This window comes from Gavialis gangeticus, unplaced genomic scaffold (genome assembly GCF_001723915.1).
Source record: "Gavialis gangeticus isolate Ggan-Ray unplaced genomic scaffold, GavGan_comp1, whole genome shotgun sequence".
In the NCBI taxonomy this organism is placed as follows: Eukaryota; Metazoa; Chordata; order Crocodylia; family Gavialidae; genus Gavialis; species Gavialis gangeticus.
Window position 1 is genome coordinate 26,408,661 of NW_017728996.1, and position 18,502 is coordinate 26,427,162.

Here is an 18,502-nt window from a genome sequence, read left to right on the forward strand (position 1 = left end):
ATGTTGAACAGTGCGGGCCCGAGGACTGAGCCCTGTGGAAGTGTCCTGGGAGTGCAAGCCTCTTCCTGGTGGGGAAGCCATGTTCCAGGCAGGAACAGGGTAGGCAGAGCTGCTGCGGCCTGTGCAGGGTGAGCAGCAGCAGCAGCATGGCTGGGAAGGGTGGCTACGGGAGGGCTAAGCAGCGGCAGTGCTAGTGGGGGTTTAGGGACCTATGGGTGTATGGAATGGCTCCACCATCTGCCTGCCTCATCCAGGGCTGGGGCTGGGGCTGGGGCTGGGGCTGTGGGGCTGAGCCAGGCTGGCTTGTGGGTGCTGTTGACGGTGGGCATGGAGGGGCCAGTCCAGGGCTGGGCCATGGGGACACAGCTCTTTTCAGCTGGCTGAGGCTTGGGTGGGGCCATGGGAGCTGTGCACCTGAATTGTTCCTGGCTCCCTGTGCCCAGTCTGGATTAGACGGTCATGGAGCTGCTGTGGCAGGTAGGGCTCTCCCCCTCCTTTCCTCCCTCACCATGAGGCCAGAGGGGGGCTCAACCTTTTGGTGCCAACTGCAGTCTGGCCACACATTTTCTCCCCCCAGAAAAGCCTGGCAAGGCTTGCTTCCCCCCTCCCCCTCCAGGCACACCCCAGCTGGGGTTTCTGCAGGTCAGGGTGGGGGTTAAATCCCTCCCCAATCATACTCAGGCCTGCCGAGGCCTGGCCACACACCTGGCCTCCGCTCAGCTTCCCTCCAGCCTCCTGGCCACTGTGGAAGGGAAGGGAGGGTTGCTCTAGCACCCCCCAGCTTCTGGCCTGAGCCACTGCAGGCATGTGGCTGCATTTCTGGAATCAAAATTGAACGTCTATTCACTTGCTTGCCAGTTCAACCGACACAGGTTAGGTTAACCTGCAAAGATTGAAGGAATTCAGGCTTGGGCTTTTTGAATGTCTGTTTTTAAGGACAATCATGCTTCCTGCCATGCATGTGTGACATGGCAGAGGAACAATTGTGTGGATTGCACATTAGGTCCCATGGCACCTTTACCTGCATGTGTAGAGGGGTCCTTTGAGTTAAATACTAGCACAACAGAAAAGCCCCTGTAGTACATCTCTCACACAATGTCATAGAAAGATACAGGAGGGGGAAAACTTGGAAGAAGTATACATGCATATACCACGATGCTGAATAATGTCCACAAATAAGTGATTAGAAATAGAGACATAGAGGGTGATAATACAAATTCCATTCTTAAAAGAAACAATAAGGCCAGAATGGTCCTCACAAAAACAAATTCTTTGTGGGCTGGAAAAACAGAATTGACTTTGGAGAATGACTAGTGCTGACAAGGGAAAAAATTGTGATTCCAAAGAAAATGCCTCTGGAGATGCTGAAAAAATACAGAAGGAATATCTCAGTAGGGTACTAGGCCAAACATGAATGTATGGATAGAAAAATATGGTTAGAAATCACTGTATTTCTATAAAAAATACAAGGAGCCTATGATAATTTGTGATGGACCAGGCTGGGCCTTTGGCAGTTGCAAGCTGATCAGTTTAACTTCAACTGAAAGCTCATTATTGTGTTCACTGTTTTTGTCAAATAACTTAGCTAAGCAACACATCTGTCAGCACTGTAGTGATTCACCAAACGCAGCACTTGCCAGACATGATATTTGTAAGGGACCACAATATACATCTGGAGAATTTTAAAGATTTTCAAGGATTTGGGTTTCATGCATGTGACTAGCTGCCCATATTACCCACAATCCAATCAGCATATTGAAAATTTGTGAAAGCACAGAGCTGACTGGAATGGAAGTGGATAGAAATTTTATAAAAATACCACAATGCTGAAGCCTTGCCCAGGAATCTCCAGAACAATTATGCAAAGCCTAGTGGGATCCTGGCAGACTGTGCGAACCAGAGGAACAACCCAGAGCACAGACATTATTTAGGCGAAATTACAGACATGAGAACCATCAGCATAGCTGCATCTCATGATGGAAATATGGCCTGTGATGCTGAAACTGCAAATGATGCATGCAGTCCCATCCAACCTTTAGTATCACCTACTGAGCAGAAAAAAGAGATAACTCATTTAAACCAACACAAGCACAATTGCTAGATGACACTGCATTTGTGGCCATAAGTACAAGTAGCAACGTGCACGCCAGATGGAGATGTAAACCCAAAGAGTGGAAGGACTATGATATGTCCTAAATGCTGTTATTATACAAGAACAGTAGTAACAGCATCTGCAAACCTCTAAAGCCTGTTATCCATATAGATAAATAACCGGTGCCTTGCTCATTTACAAGCAGCGTAGGAAGTGACTTTAGGATTCTGTTTCTTGCCCTCTGTCTCCCTGTGTTGAGCAGAATATATGTTTAAAAACCTTGTTAATAAAAAGCCTGTTTAATTTATGCTATCCTTTCTGACTCTCCATTTCCTTTCAGTTGGCAATACAATATAACATGGAAAGACAATACAACATGGAAGCCAGGTAACCCTGAACAGACTACACTGATCATGTAGGATTCTCAGATATTTTCCTGGCTTTTTGTGATGAAAATTAAAAGCATGAAGTTTGTGGTAAAGAAAAGTTCAGAAAACCTAAAGAGGCACCATAAACAAGGTTCCTGCACACACATATGTAAGACTAAAAGCCCAAATCAACCAAAGGATAATCACAGTAATAAGTTAAGAAGAATCTTTATTTAATAGCAAAAGAAGCAAAAAACTGATTTTCCCCCACCCTGAATGCTTTGCAAGGAACCATAATAGCTTGATTGTACTTCACCTGCTAGATTTAAAGGAATCTGAAGACATCTATGACTGAATATCCCACAGAAAATTATGCAAAACATCAATTGCTTCACAAAATCTGTAAGGACTGGAAAGTACAGCTGAGTTTTTTTCTGCATACCAATGACACTGCAAACAATGAAACTGAATAATGTTACTCTAGGGAAGCCTGTAAATGCAAAATATACATGGACCACAAATAGTATTCAGCAATTTACAATAATAATTCCCGAGGTAAATGGCATGAGATAAACAAGAAGAGAAAACAGATAAACAAAATGAGATAAACCAGTACAAAATCCCAAGTGAAAAACAGCTCTGGGAAGCAGTGTCATCATAAACCACAAGTGAATGGGTGGCATCATCCCGTGTGGCACCCAGAATCAGGGAGAATGTGGTTGTGTGCCAGCAGTTGAGCAGTTTCTCTGTGAACTGGTGCAAACCAGACAGTCATCTCATTCACCTGCCTTACCAGATTTGCACCGCAGAACATCTAGGGCTTCAATCAAATTGCTCACAGCCCACAGTCACATGTACAAAGACTGTCTGCAAATACTGGCTTTCTAAATCTAATGGGCTTACTTCATTTCTGCCACAGGTGCAAAGGCACCATTAAATGGGTTTCTTCCACCAGCAAAGAGAGCAATACTTGTCTGGTGTATAGCTAGTTTAGCTTGCACCCTGTCCCTGACTCCCACAGAGAGTAAGAGTTGTTACTTCTCTTATACATAGCCAGATAAAAGAGCACTGCTCATCTGTATCAAGGGCACAGGCTCTTTGCTGAACTCGTGTATGACACAGGGATAAATTGGTCCTCCTAGCTTCATTGGAATTACTCCTGAGTATCACCAGAGTGAGGCTAGATCTTAGAACTAAGACTTGTTGATAAAATCAAATATATGAAGCTGCAGCAAACGTTATTTCACTACCATGTTCTCCTTAACAGCCACTAAAATAAAAGGAATGGCAGAAGCTGGCCAAAAGCTAGCTGAATCTAGTCAGACTAATTGCACTTTTTTAATTCTGAAAGTAACTGCAGTGAAAGTTGACCCTGAGTAAGCAGAAATATTATTTAGCCTGGTGATAATCCCCAGAATAGATATGACCTATTTAAAGCAAGACAAACATCGTTCAAGGAATCAGTCGGTCAGAGGTATTTTCCTGAATAATAAATTTAATCTCATCACTAATTACATGGTTACATTTAAGGAGACAGGTTGATAATAGCAACTCAACAAAATTATACCTAATGATATAAAGAAAACAATGAAGGGTAGGTGAACTTGCCTCTGTTTACTTATTATCTTTGCAGAAATACTGAAGAGCACAAAGGGACATAGAAAAAAGGGGTGAAGGGAGACTGGTAAGACAGAGGGAAATGAAGAAAAGGGAAATGACTTAAGGGAAAGGAATCCAGGGGAATGATAGTGGGAGAAAAGAGAGAGGAAAATGAATAATGGATGAGGAGAGGTGATGTAAGAGAATGGAAGGAGGTGGAAAGCATGGGGAGATGCATTTTCAGTGGTGTGTAGTTGGAGGTTGGTAGCTTCCTATGGGACAAGAATAGGAATAACACAGACATAGAAGGGCATCTTTTTGCAGGTATGTGAGATGCAATGCTTTCTGAACTCACTGGCTGTAATTCCTATAGCTGGTCTTTGGAAGTATGAAATTCTGCAAACATATTAACTTCAAACAGGACTATATGGGTGCTACACCTATGTAAATCCCTGTGCAGGTCAGGCTTACTCTGGCTAGGAAACATTACAGAAAAGAAAGGAAAAAGAAAACTTCAGTCAGTTCATAATGGGGAAATGAATGAGAAGGAGAAAGTGCAGTATATTACTAGGATTAAGATTAAGTAACATACCCAAACCTAATGTACAGCCCACTTTACACTACAGAAAATTAACATAATGTGATAAACTAAGGAGATTCAACAAATCATTAAACCTTTGTAAAAAGTGGAAGTTCCAAAAGCATCAGCATAAATTTCAAATTCACCCATAATAAGAAGTCCTAGCAAGTGAAGCATCAAATCAGGAGCATGCTTAAACAATTAGTCAACAAATCAGAATAAATGTTTGCCTGGTGATGGAAAACTCAAATGGTACAAAATAATGAGTAAGCAGAAGTAACCATTTCAAAACAAAAGGGATTATACATAAAAGTGCTCTAGCCAAAAATGGATAGCTTGGCCAAGGACAAAAGAACTGAAAAGAGAAAGATGTCTCTCCACAAAAAGCACAATCATCGATAAGGACTTTTTTAGTTTGAATACACTGATCAGCAATCTTCAAATTTGGAGAGGGCGGAGACAATTCAATTAAATGGGCTAAAAAGTCTGGGTGTCACCTTAGTATGACCTCTAGCAAATTACTGGTATTATGTGTCCTTTTTTTACCAGCTCACAATGGTAACGATGACATATGCTCTTTGTGGAGACCCGTCTGTCTTTATTTAGATCTTCTTTCACTTGTTACACAATGGAAATTTCCAGGTGACAGACTTCGGAAACGCTGGTGGTCAAAAAAGAGAGCCGTTGACAAAACAGTCTCTTCATAAATAGGGGGCTAGCCTTGAGTTAAAATAAAGGATTCAAGCAGGGTAGGTACCTGCTTTTAACAGCAGAGGGCCCTCCATGGCAGAAAGTCTACCTGAAGAGCAACTGTAGTACTACATAACACATGCAACCTCTGTGATGCTCAGGGGCTCACCATTGGCCATTGGGATATCTTGGCACAAATACCATTAAGCTTAAATGCTCCACTGATTCAGCATTTCCCAAATGTAGCCTCCTCAGGGAAGGACCTGTCAGAGTTCCCTGTTGTCCACCACTGAAGGTGATGGTGGTGGGGGATAAATTAATCTTTACCTAAGACCAGAGGAGGTGAATCTGGCTCAAGAACTTCAATAGATATACTGCTCACCTGTAGCCCGGTGTTCTTTATTGTTTATTATTGTTATCTGAAAAGCCCGTCATTTTAAGGGAGCAACAACTGGCCTTTTGCTTTTGGGATTCCCAGAGATTTTTTGCTTCCTATTTTACCCTCACTGGCACTCCCCTTTATTCCTCAGTCATTTCTGTGGAGCTGAAGAGCATCTTTTATAATGTTCAATATGCAAGTTGGGATATGTCACTTGTAAAGGAGAGGGTAGCATTGCTATTTTCAAGTTTGAGCTACAGGAAAGGATGATGGTTGGCCAAACTGGTAACTATTGTTGCAAAGCATCTAAAATTAATGCAAGCTTACAACAAGGCTAGCCTCCTTCTGCCCAGGCCCAGCACGGGCTATCTTCCCCACCAAATGTTGAGGAACTATGCTAAAAATTCTTAGCAAAAGCTCAAACCCATGTGGGAGTTCCAGCTAAGGTACTGAGTCACTCTGAGCCTTAATTCATGTAAATTGTGGATGATGATGATAGTGCTTTATATGTAGTTAGTGTTTCCCTAGTGGTACACCTTAAGCATGCAGCAAAGATAAATAAATTGTGGGGAGCTTCATAAGTGAATCCACTTGCAAATTTAGCTCCTAATTCTGCAAAGGCACCGGTAGACACATAACTTTACTTATGTATATATTCAGTTTAGATGCCTGAGATTACCCTGTGTATGCAGGTATCCATGCCTTTCATGGTGAGTTCAGGGGGAGAACTTTCTTTTAACAAGGGCTCTGGGTAATGACAGATGTGTTGAACAACCATATGCTAGGACTTCGGGCATAATAATCAGTTTGTCTGTGCAAATTGCAAATGGAAGAGGTGGAAAACTTGAATTCTGCAAAACAAACTGATGGATGATCAGCTAACAGGTTTTTACATTTCTTTTAAGTGTATCTAAGTACCACTTCTGTACAATGCAGTTCTCATTGTAATTACATGTTTTGAAAGTTCAAGAACATCTACAAATCTACCTTCAGACATGTTCAAATACTCCAATCAGTGCAATAGATGACAACATTTCATAGGTTAGCAAGAAAATATTTTCCTCTGTTTGTAGAACAGCTTGCAGAAAAGTAAAGTACACAAGGTGTCAGCACTAGAAATGTGGCTGAGCCACTGCTTCCTGTCTTATTTCAGTGTTCCTTCACTTTTTAATTTGATCTCGTATCAGAAAAAAATTAGCTCATTACAGAGCCCTCTAACTTTCTTATGCAATTGAACTTAGAATTGTAATGTTAACAGAAAGGGTAAAAGAAAGACTATAGAGGTTGTCTGAAGTAGAACTTCAAAAGGCAAGTACAGCTGGAAACAGACATTTTTTGTAATAACTGTTGGTCTTTGGTAACAAAGCTTTACTCCAGTGATAAAAGGCTTGCTAACAGTACTTTAATTGAAACTTTTTATCTGAATGTTGTAGGAACCTCTGTTAAATGTTACTTTCTTGCTTCAATTCAAATTTTCTTAATCTTCATTTTCATGTTGAATATTGGTACACTGTCTGCCTCATTATGCTAAAGAAAGATGAAGTGAGCTATTAACATGCTGAACAGCCTACGAGATGTTATGATATAGAATGTCATTCATTTTTATGAGTTGGCTGTCAGTGTGTGCTGCAATAAAGTTATAATTCCTCACTGACAGTATGTGATGTCTAGAGTCACTGCACAATCCTTATTAAAATTTCAATAATTGTAAATCAAAGGAAAGCAAATATGACTTTTATGAAATGGTTGCTTCTGAAAGTCAAGGAGTACAAAGTGGTGGAATACAAAACCAGAACATTATTCTTGTGCTGTTCTAGGTCATCATCATCCCACAGTTATTCCTATGTTCCACAGGAGGGTTGGGCTGTACTGTATATTATAATATGTTGAGGAATGGTGCATGTAGCTTGCTGGCAGTATAACTACAGTAAAGCATCACAAATGTGTTATTTTACTGACACTTTCTTCACATTGTTCTGATAGCTTCCATTTTTCAGAAAACTTTACTATTCTTTTATTGGGACAATTTATAGTAGTACTCCATCTCTAAAGCCAGGTCTTTTTGTAGCCTTGGACAGAGAGGAAAATTAGAATGGATTTAACATAGTTTATCCATGCACCGGTGAGAAATGACTGCCAAGTCTGATTTCTCAATTGTGGAAAGAGAAAGGGATATATTTGTGGCAAGTCCTCTAAATCCCTTCCAAATAATTTCAGAGATCTGAGCTCTTTGCAGGCAGAATACAAGGAGGGAGGGTAAGACAGTGCAGGTCAAATTTAGAGTGAATGCAACTCATCATTTAATATATGAAGTTGTATAAAGGCTAGGTTATTAATTAATAAATTAATTTCATATCACAATCTCACAGCAAATTGGCAGAGCTTGAGCATGATCTTGAGATCAGCCAGATCCTTAAAGTTAAGGTATTGTTCCAACATGGAAGATGCCTCCAGAATAACAGCTTCTTTGAGACTCTGGGTACTGATGCAAATGACCATATCTTTAAGGAAGCCCTTTAGGGTCTTGGGAAAAGTTCTAAGGGCATCTCTGAAAACTGGTTCTACTTTAGTCTACATGTTCTCATTCCATTATTCAAAGATAATATTTGGAAATTATGATTATGATTATTATGTGGTAAACATAAAGAAAGTTACCATGTAGCTATCATCACTGAAGATGATGCTAATAAATACATCCATGAATTTTTATTCAGCAGCCTTAATACAGACACATGCTCAAACACCTGCTATTTGGAATCAAATTCAGTTAAATTACAAAGTGGTATACAAAAATCTTCATTCCCTGCCTACAATAAACCTGCTAATTTACAGAAACTCATATTCAAATTCCCCAAATTATCATCACTATGAGCAAGAATAATTTTCTGTCCTCCCACGAACAGTATCAGTTCTAACCAGAGCAGAAGCCATATAGGGAACTCTGCAACTCCTTGAATTTCATGAGTCTTTCTTCCATGGCAGGCAGAGTGCTTCTGTTATGGGGTTACTGCTTGAGATTGCTTAGGCTAGGCACAACAGATTATAACCAGTACTAGAGCCCCTGGGTTGGACTAGTCTGTGCCATGTCCCAAATCTGAAGTAATAAAAGATTCCTTCCCCAATATCGGACAATGAAGTTTGCCCCCTGTTTTTTGATAAGTCTTAGTTCTATTCTAAAGGAATCAGTTAGTGAAATTCAGAGCTGTGTGGCTAAATTTCCATCTGCATCTAACTTCTGAATTTACTAGTACCACAACAGTTGAAATACACAGTATAAAAGCAATAGCTTACATGCAGAACTGTGATGTGATTTATCATTTCTAGACTGGTAGGTAACTCAGGTGCATCATTTCCTCAAGAAAAAAAACAAGTTGGTATTTGCACGTGTGGATATGAACAAAAATAATGTGATGTGCAAATTGAAAACCTGATTTATGTGCACACACTGGTATATTTGTATGTGTAACTCCAGCACTTACATTTGAAAAGCTGACTGTTAGGGTCATTGACATGTGATTGTATGAAACATTATATTCAAAACCTTGAGTGACCTTCAAATTTGATTTAACTATCATAAGTCAGTTATCATTAGCGGAGAAGATCCACAACTATTAGCTTCACTTGAAGCGTAATCATCACCGTTCCATCAGGCAGGACATCTTTCTGATGGGACAAATGTCATGACTGAACAACTGTCTGGAAGAAATAATTTCTAGATGTGCTTTCCTACAACAATGTGTCCTGATAAATTCGAATCCTCAGATACCATGATGAGGAATACAGTTCAAATGCTTAGCTAGAACGTGAAATCAATCAACACAACATTGAGAAGAAACTCTAAAGGAACCCAAGGGAGTTAGGTGCATAACTTACATTAAATCTCAACAGAAGCAGGTCCCTGGGCCCCTCAGATCAGTAGTTCTTAACCTTTTTAGTTTCAAGACATCCCTCGTCAGTCTCAAAGTACCCTCAGAAAATGTTAGCTCTTCACTTTCCCTTGCTTTTGACTAGTGAAAACAGAAGAAAAACAAGAGTAAATGCAAAGAACTCAGAAAAACCACAATGGGTCAGACTGCTTTTGATACTATAGATTCCTATTTGAAATCTCTGGGTTTCTTCTGTGAATTATGTGTAGGTGTTTATACACCTAACAGTATCAACACTGTACAGCATGCCATAGCACACTTAAAAGGATCTTATGACACTGTGGTTGAGAATCCTGCCGTAGTTTATTTGAAAATCCCAGGTATGGACAACAATTCCTCTGAAGTGCAATAACATTACAGCAAGCTGAAGTGTTTGAATGCAACACAGAACACTATGGCATCGCCCATATGACAGTATTTGGGAGTTTGGTGAAAAAGGCATTTTTCAGCCCTGTAGCCAGGTACTCACAAACCTCCAACCACCCAGAAGACATAAATCTAAACATACAGCGCATTTATCTTTTGATTGAACATTGATGGATGGACTGATTGCAATTTGAAACTAGCCGTAGTGGAGATCCAGTCCAGGTACCATCATCTTAATGGAAAGATGTTCATTTGTGGGACAAGTATTAGGTTCTAATTTATGGAGGTATGCTGGGGTCTAATGGTTTTACTGATATGAATTTTTGATGACAAGGGCATATGTACATTGGACAGGTCATCTGAAATGATTGCCACTAAAATCTTTAGGCCATCAAACACCAGACTCCTTTTTGCTTATGCAACATACTAGAGAAAGTATGAAAGTTCTTTTTGATGTTCAGATTTACTTAGTTACTCTGAAGAGGCCCTGGGGTGAGATAAATATTTGTACTAATAAATTTTAAAACCCCTGAAAAATATCTAAAATAGCCTTTCTATATATCAGGACATCATTATTTTATGGTCTGATATTTTGTGAACGGCCAAAGTTAGAAACACATGTTTTGTATGGTACATTTGCGATGTACAAATCGTTGGAAATCCTGTAATCTCAGCACTGCAGTGGAATATAGCAATTATGTCAAGTGTTAGTCAGGGTCTAAAAACTGTCACAGTTCTTGGATTGAAAAATGTCACTAAGTCTTGGATTTGAGGCAAGTATAATTCGATGGAAAAATCCATATTTGTGGAAGTAAGCAAACATTTTTTTGGTTACTATATCATGAGTTCAGAAGTTTAGAATACTATTACCAGTATCTCCTTCTGGGATTAGAGGGCACTTGAAGGCTGAGAAAGAGCGAAGGGTGTAAAACAAACTGCTTACTCCATGATTCCACATTTTCTTTCATGTTTCTGTAGATTACTTCATAGCTGAAGATATACAGGCAATTATTCTGGAATATCCTAATTTCATAAAGAAACTTCTGCAGCTACTGAGGTTAGTGACAAATCAACATTAATTTCAGTGCGTATAGGATGAACTCTCTAGTGACAAAATAAAGTCATTCTGCACCCTTGTCAATAAAAACGATATACAGTCTAAGCTGCATATAGCAAGTTGGTGTGGTGATCAGAAAAATGCACAAGATATGTAGTGGATGCTTAATCCTTTTAGCATATTTTAATCATGGTCATTGCTTGGGCCTGAACCTGACTTGGTCCTGTCCATTTCAAGGCCAGTATTAGAGGGAAGATGCTCTGAATAACAATGCAAAGAGCCTTAAGGAGGTGTGAACAGCTGAGCAGAGACTGCACACTCTACATGAATCTACACGTGCCCCTATGGCACCATTGTTACTGTGTCATCATTTAGTACTTCCTTTTGGAACAGCCAATAGCCCATACAGTAACAGTAAAAGCCTGTACTGCGCTGTTCCAGTGGCACGTTGCTACAGCGATGTAGTGTCTCATGTAGACGCGCCCTCTGAGTAGCAATGCCATATTCACATATTGAAATCAGCGGGCTGTGGCAAATGGATTCCACTCTACTGCTACAAATGCTTCAAAATGCAGATGTCTAAGTCAAGAAACCATGACTGCACATTTCTGTAACCTGCATTCTTCCTCACCTCTTACATTCCCATCCACTTGTCACCCTCATTTGTCTTGGCTGAGTTATAAATTTACAACAACCTGAAGAATAAATGTCATCCACTGTCTTCGGGAAGTGCTAGCGCCCACTTGGTGCCAACCAACTGTAACAAAAGCAAAGCATATCATAATGGGATCTCTTTCTCTCTCTTTCACCCCACTACCCTAAGCATTTATTTGTCTGTCAGTCTGCAAATATCTGTTGTTGTAAGGGTTAGTTTTCTTTTAATGAAGCTGCATTATGAATGGAATAAACCCAGATTAATTTAATATACAAGGACTTATATGTGCCTTTTATGGCTCCTCAGTTCAATAACAAACAAGTGTTTTATGAGATATACCAGCATCATTAAGTTTGGTCTCTTAACAGAGAACACCAAATCCTTGTGTGGTCCCCAGCATTTAAACTATCAAAGAGACTTTGTGTAAACAACACCCAAATCTTCTAAGATTGAAGCACTTACAGTTCTTCAATTTAGCAACAAGTTATGAAGCTTTCCTTAAAAAGGGTAATCCAACTAATTAGCCCATCCTGCTCAAACACTCATATACCATTGGGAAATATAAAAATGCTTTATTAAATCAAAAGATATGACTGTGCTTCAGCTCACATATGGACATGAGAGATCAAATATCCCCTTTAGATTAATCCTTGTGGCATCACAGGCTGATTTGGCTTGCCTGCATCACATTAGTAAACCATCTAATCCAATTTAGGTCAGGCCAGGAATGTTGCATCCATTACTGAATTTCTTGTGTCATTAGAAGCAGATTGATCGAATAAGCATCCTAACTCAACTTGCAACATATAAGTAAATCATTGTGGTTCTTACCCACTGAGATTTTTTTTCAGATAATGATTTTTTCAATTTTTAAAGAAGGCATGATAATAAAATAGCCCTACTCGGTAAGCATACTTTCTATCTCTGAATCCTTATTAGCCAGCAAAATGTTTTTGGTATTTTTGTGTGTGAGATTTTTCTAAGTATGAAGTAGAAATCACTGAATACAGTGCATTCATAGACATTCAGAGCCAAATTCTAGTCTACCTATTAGGCATGTAATAGTGGACTAAAGCACCTAAGTGTGATCCTGGAAAGAGGTTGGGGGTAGGGCGTCACTATATTTTTGTGGCTTAGTCTTAAGGGTACAATAGTGGATTGCAAAAATAGATGCATGAATGGATTTTCAGGGATTTGGAATAAGGTGGAATAGAACTGCATTTAGGCATTTAAATATACTTAGATATATAATAGTGGAATAGGATCTGTCCCTAAATGTTTTGTGATTTCTAACAGATCTGTTTTACAAAACTCGCATACAAAAAAGAATAAGACTAAAGGATAATAAATTAAGTAGGCAGAATGGGAGCAGAACCAGATTTTATTCTTACTCATGAAATCAATGCTGGAGTAATGTAGTATAGCAATAATCATCAATCAAATATAATACAAAGCTTACAATAGAAAAGATTAAAAGGAAGCCCCAAAGAAGCTCAGACACTGCATGCCCTCTAGATGAAAAACACTCAAGTGAATTACCAAACAAACAAACAAACAAACCAAAATAAAACCATATTTCCACGCCAAATAGATATACCTGGAAGGAAGACAGCTCTGCAGTAAAGGGGTAAGGAAATGAATCAAAGGTTGGAGAGACATTCTTTGAGACTGCACAAATATTGGAATAGTTTTGGAAAGGGAAAAGGGTGCTACTTTGATCACCACAAGCGCAAATCAAATTGAATTAGGTTATCAAAATGGCACATAACCTTTGCTGTACCCACGAGACCTATCATGTTCCACTATCAAGACACAAGTCTCAGCGGCACTATTTAAGCTATCGCCCATAAAAAACACTGCACCAATGCAAAGTCAAGCTCTCCTTTTCAAGAGAATATGTGCTCTTACATCTGAGAGTGACTCAAATTTGTTTAATAGAAAAGGTGCACTGCTGCCAGCCAGCCAGTTCATGCCAGCATCTGGGGTTTGTGAGGGAGGCCCATTGATTCTCACTGTACCAGATGGAGAAATGCTACCTGTGATGACAGAATTTGAGATGGTTAGAAATCTTCCCCTATGGAAAAGGTTGAGTTTCATTGCTAAGTTCCCAAAGCAGGCTTTGTTTTTTATTTGTTTATTTTTGGTTAATAACTACTATATATTGCAATGCTTTTGATTTGATATGCTTCTTCCTCCCCCCACAAGAAAAGAGGGGGCTTCTGTGAAACATTTTTTTTTTTAATTGAAAAACCAATTTTCCACTGGGAGAAAAAGTTTGAAAGGGTAATAATCAGCCAGATCAATATAGAATCTTTTTCAAATTGCTCTGCTCTTACCTTAAAAATTAAATCCTTTCTCACAACCTAGCTAAGCAGCTTAAAAGCAAACCAAGGTAGGGAAAATATTACGGGAAGAATCCAGTCATATCCACTAATGCATTATCAAATACAATGACAAACTTGCATGAAGTCTCTGCTTAGGGTTTTCCACGTCCTTTGGATCCCAAAAGACTCTTTCTTGGCAAATCTTTCCCAATACCACATAGAAGAACATATTCGGTCAGCTAGATTTTTGGAATTCTGTCCTGGATAGCAATTAGATATATTCTGCTTACTCAGGATATACCAGAGCCAAGCACTATTATTATTATTAACAGTGCAGCCCAGATTGCAGTAGTAAATCACATTCATCCTGGAGCCAGCTGTTTGTCAAATGTTTATCATCAGAATAAATGAGGAATGTACCTGACTAACAAAGTCTAAAAGGGTGGGATTAAAAAGACTCATCTTAATGAACTTCCTTTTCGGTCCATTGTAGAATGTATCAGTTACTGAACCTGTCTGCAAAAAAATCCCCAAATCAAAACAAACAACCCCCCCGCCCCAGCCCTTGCAAATGCTAATAACTGCAGGCTATGCAGGTTAGAGGCAATACACTGCTACTGGATGGAAACTGGGACTTGGAGTCATTCTGTTGGTTTCCTCAAGTCATTACTCAAGTTGGGGGAGGAGAGCGGCGGGACAGGTTGCTATTTACTTCTTTGCTTCCTGCTGAGTTGGCTTAACTTTGATGGGGACCATGGGAGGTGAGGTAAAACCAAAGTTTCATCCTTCCTTTTCTTCTCTCTACCTCCCAAGGTGTAATCCAGTTTGTCCACAAAGAACAAGAAATCCCCTTCTGCCTCCCTCAGTCCCCTTGGTGAGCATACTGCATTCACAACTACCCAGGAATTAATTCTCCCTGCTACAATTGCAAATTTATTTATTCAAATTTTAAATTCCTAAAGTATTAGAATAATACAGGATGGGAGAAACAGGTTATCAGTTTGACCATTTGGGGCATGTAAGATACCAGCTTCCTTGAATACTAATTTTTGGTACCCTTTTTATTGGTGGGAAGGGAGGATGCTAAATTTGAGAACCATAGCCTTGCTCTGTAAAAATGCTGGGTACTCCTGGCTCTCATTAAAGCCTTGGGAATTGATGGTGCTCACTGCCTGGTAAGTTCAAAAATCAAGGCAGCTCAAGACTGTTGCATGAAATAATTGTTCACTTTGGCAAATGTGCAGCATACTGCTGAAAAACAAACAGCAAATCCGCCAAATAATGGCCAACAGTCTGTTGTACCAAAGGAGACAGTATGAAGAAAAGACTAGACTCCCTGCTGGCTTAACTCCACAGAAGCCCATAGAGCTATGCAAGCAGAGAATTTGGCCCTGTGTCTGCTCTGCCAATAAAACTGCTGCTGTACCCCATTTATAGGTATCTATCTAAACATTTCAGACACTTGTGTCTGATTTTCAAACTGCATAGAGTTCCTCAGGGATCCACTTACATGCATCCTTAGACACATCCTCAAGGCATAATGTTACCTCAACCACAAGGAATCTTCATATTACTATGTTATTCCCTATTGAGTAAAGGTGCACTGAAGGGATTTTGCAACTGCTTTTCTAATCACCTGTTAGCATCTACTAGCTCCTGCACATGTTCAAGCTGGTAGGTAGCCTGAAGAGTGGTACTAGGGATATGAGAGGAGTACAAATGGCTGCTTTTTGATCAGCAAGGCAATTCCCTGGGGAAATGAGCTGATCAGTACACTGAGCTGAAACATCTGCAGGATAAAGGACTGGCTGAAAACCCTGTGTTTGATGCCCATAATTGTGACAAAGTCATTGCATATTCCACTCAATGCTTTTTCAGTTTCAGCACTTTCTCACTGTACAAAGAGCTCTAGCAGCCTCTTAAATGTGGTTGGTAATTCCAAGTACGTTTGGGAAATCAGCCAGAGAGAATGGCATTTCTTCTGTATTTTTCTGTTGCCTTTTCCTATGAAGTGACAGAAAAATTAAAGACACACATTTGCAATGTTCATGGGGTTTCCCCATTTCACATACACAGAGTCAGTGACTAGAGTTTTTGGTATGTCTGCTGTTTACACATGAGAAATCTGAGTAGCTTAAAGCCTGGCATATAACTATCTCTGTAGACAATTTAAAAAGCTGTATATTATTTACTTATCAAATTGTACCTACTTTAGGGTGAGTGACACTCTAGTGGATCATGTAAATGCTGTGAGAAACTCTCAAAGATGTTTTTTCTGTATTCTAAATGTTTGAAGTTTCTTTTTTAAATAAGCATTTTAAAATCTTTATGATAACCTCAGCTCTCTCTTGGGCTAAAGCTTCTAGTGACCAACTGAAGTTTTGCTCATCTATAACCTTTTAAATATCAAAATATATTTGGGAGATCCAGAATTTCAGCAAAATATGATAGTGGGATAAAACTTTGTGGGCCTGATCCAGAGCCAACAGAATTCATTATAAAGACCTCCTGTGACTTCAACTGGTTTCCAGAGAAAATGCTGCCTAGAACACATTTTACAGATAATTTAGAAAACCTTGAAAGCACAGGGTTTTACTGTGGAAAGTTTGACAAGTGTTTTACTAGGGAACAGCTAGAGAGATGCGGTTATAAACATACTGATCTCTCTACTTCTTCAAAGCGACAACAGGTGACAATGGTGAAGGGGTGTAGGTTGTAGCCATGTTGGTCTAAGGGCATAGACAGACTTGGTTCTTTGGGTAAATCCGGTATCTTTTATTAGGCCAACTCAAACAGTTGGAAAAATTCTAATTCTAGGAGTGCGTTGCCAGTACCATCAGCCTGCGGGACAGCTCAGGTCATGGTCCTATTTGTCTTGGCTGCAGAATTTTCCTGAGATTAGGCACTCTAGGCATTTATCAAGCACTTTTCAATTTTCAACAGGATTTAAGCAAGTGAAGCTGTTTCAAAGACAGTGGATTAATACTACACGATCAGCCTTGTATAACTGGGCATGACAAAGCACAGCATGACGTCTCAGCAAGTGACATTTACCATGGTTTTGAAGACAAAGGTACCATTACAGTTGCAAAGCAAGGACTAAAAGATTATTCTGCATTTTGTGAATTACTATTGCTTTCCTCTCCCTGTTGTCAGCTGACTTTAACACCTTTAGTGTTCATCACATCAATTTTAGCAGGATTGACAATGTTGCTAATAGTTTCTTTGCAACTTAGATATTATGGTGATGGATAGTTAGATTAGAATGAAGAAAAAGAAAAATCCGAAGATATGCTGGTAGAACTGATTGTGTTAAATATAGTGTGAGTGAAACCCTGGTACCAAATGAGGTCAATGGGGATTTTGCCACTGATTTTACAACACCAAGATTTCACCCTGTATTTTGCAATATGTTTCTTGAATTCCCCAAATTTTCTTTAACAGGGAGTTGAAAGTAGCTTTGAAGAGACCCTGTACATAGTAGTAAGCTCAAAGATGGCAGCAGGCACATATTTCAGCTTTTCTGTTAATCAAAGAAAGGTCATAGGGAGACCAGTGAAATTTAAAAGAAATTATTTTTCTGTTTCATTTTTGGTCTTTCACTTTCTAAACATTTCAACCAGTTTTATCATCTGCTTTAATATGGGGGAGAGGGCAAATTAACAACAACTATAGTTGAAAATTTTCTTCTGTTTTAAATTTTTATCTTATGTTTGATACACAGATAACTCCAACCTGTTCTACTCAAGAGTATTAATATTATTGCACCCTTAATAGGAAGAATGAATATTGACATCCATGGCTTTGCAATAGCTTCTGAGCCATAGAACACATGGTCCTCTCTCACCAAAACATATCTTTGGATGGGAGATGTTTGCAAAGTCTAGCTCCAATTCTGCCCTCCCTTATACCAATGTAAATCTGCTGTGTGTCTACTGACGTTGTGGAGACAGTAATATAGAATTACTTGCTTGCTATTGCTAAGATTGTATCTTGCTAAGATTACTGAAACTGCTAAGATTATATCTATATGCATGCTTGGAGTTAATACTTTATAATGCTCAATAAAACTGATTTATTAAAGAGATAACTGGGTTCTTGGCTGGAGAAGATAAATAGAGAACTGGGTTCTCACTTGGAGAAGGCTGAAGCATACTGTTAAGGCAATACCGATCCTGCTATTTGTTCCCTCTCCTTTTTGGAGGAGAATGAACTAACCCCTGGTTCTTAGGGCAACAACCTAAAACTGAGTTCCTCTGGAATAATCCTGCTGTAAATGAAAGCACTGCTTGGCCCTTCAACCATAATACAAGGTTAGTTTTTTAAAGGTTTTTTTCCCCTCATCTTTTCTTTAAATGAGTAAATGATTGGTTATCCTTTAGCTGCCCCTGCACAGAAGTGTAGCATAATGTCTTTGCCTATTACTATTATTATTTATGTGCGCTAGAGCCAAGGAACCCAACTAA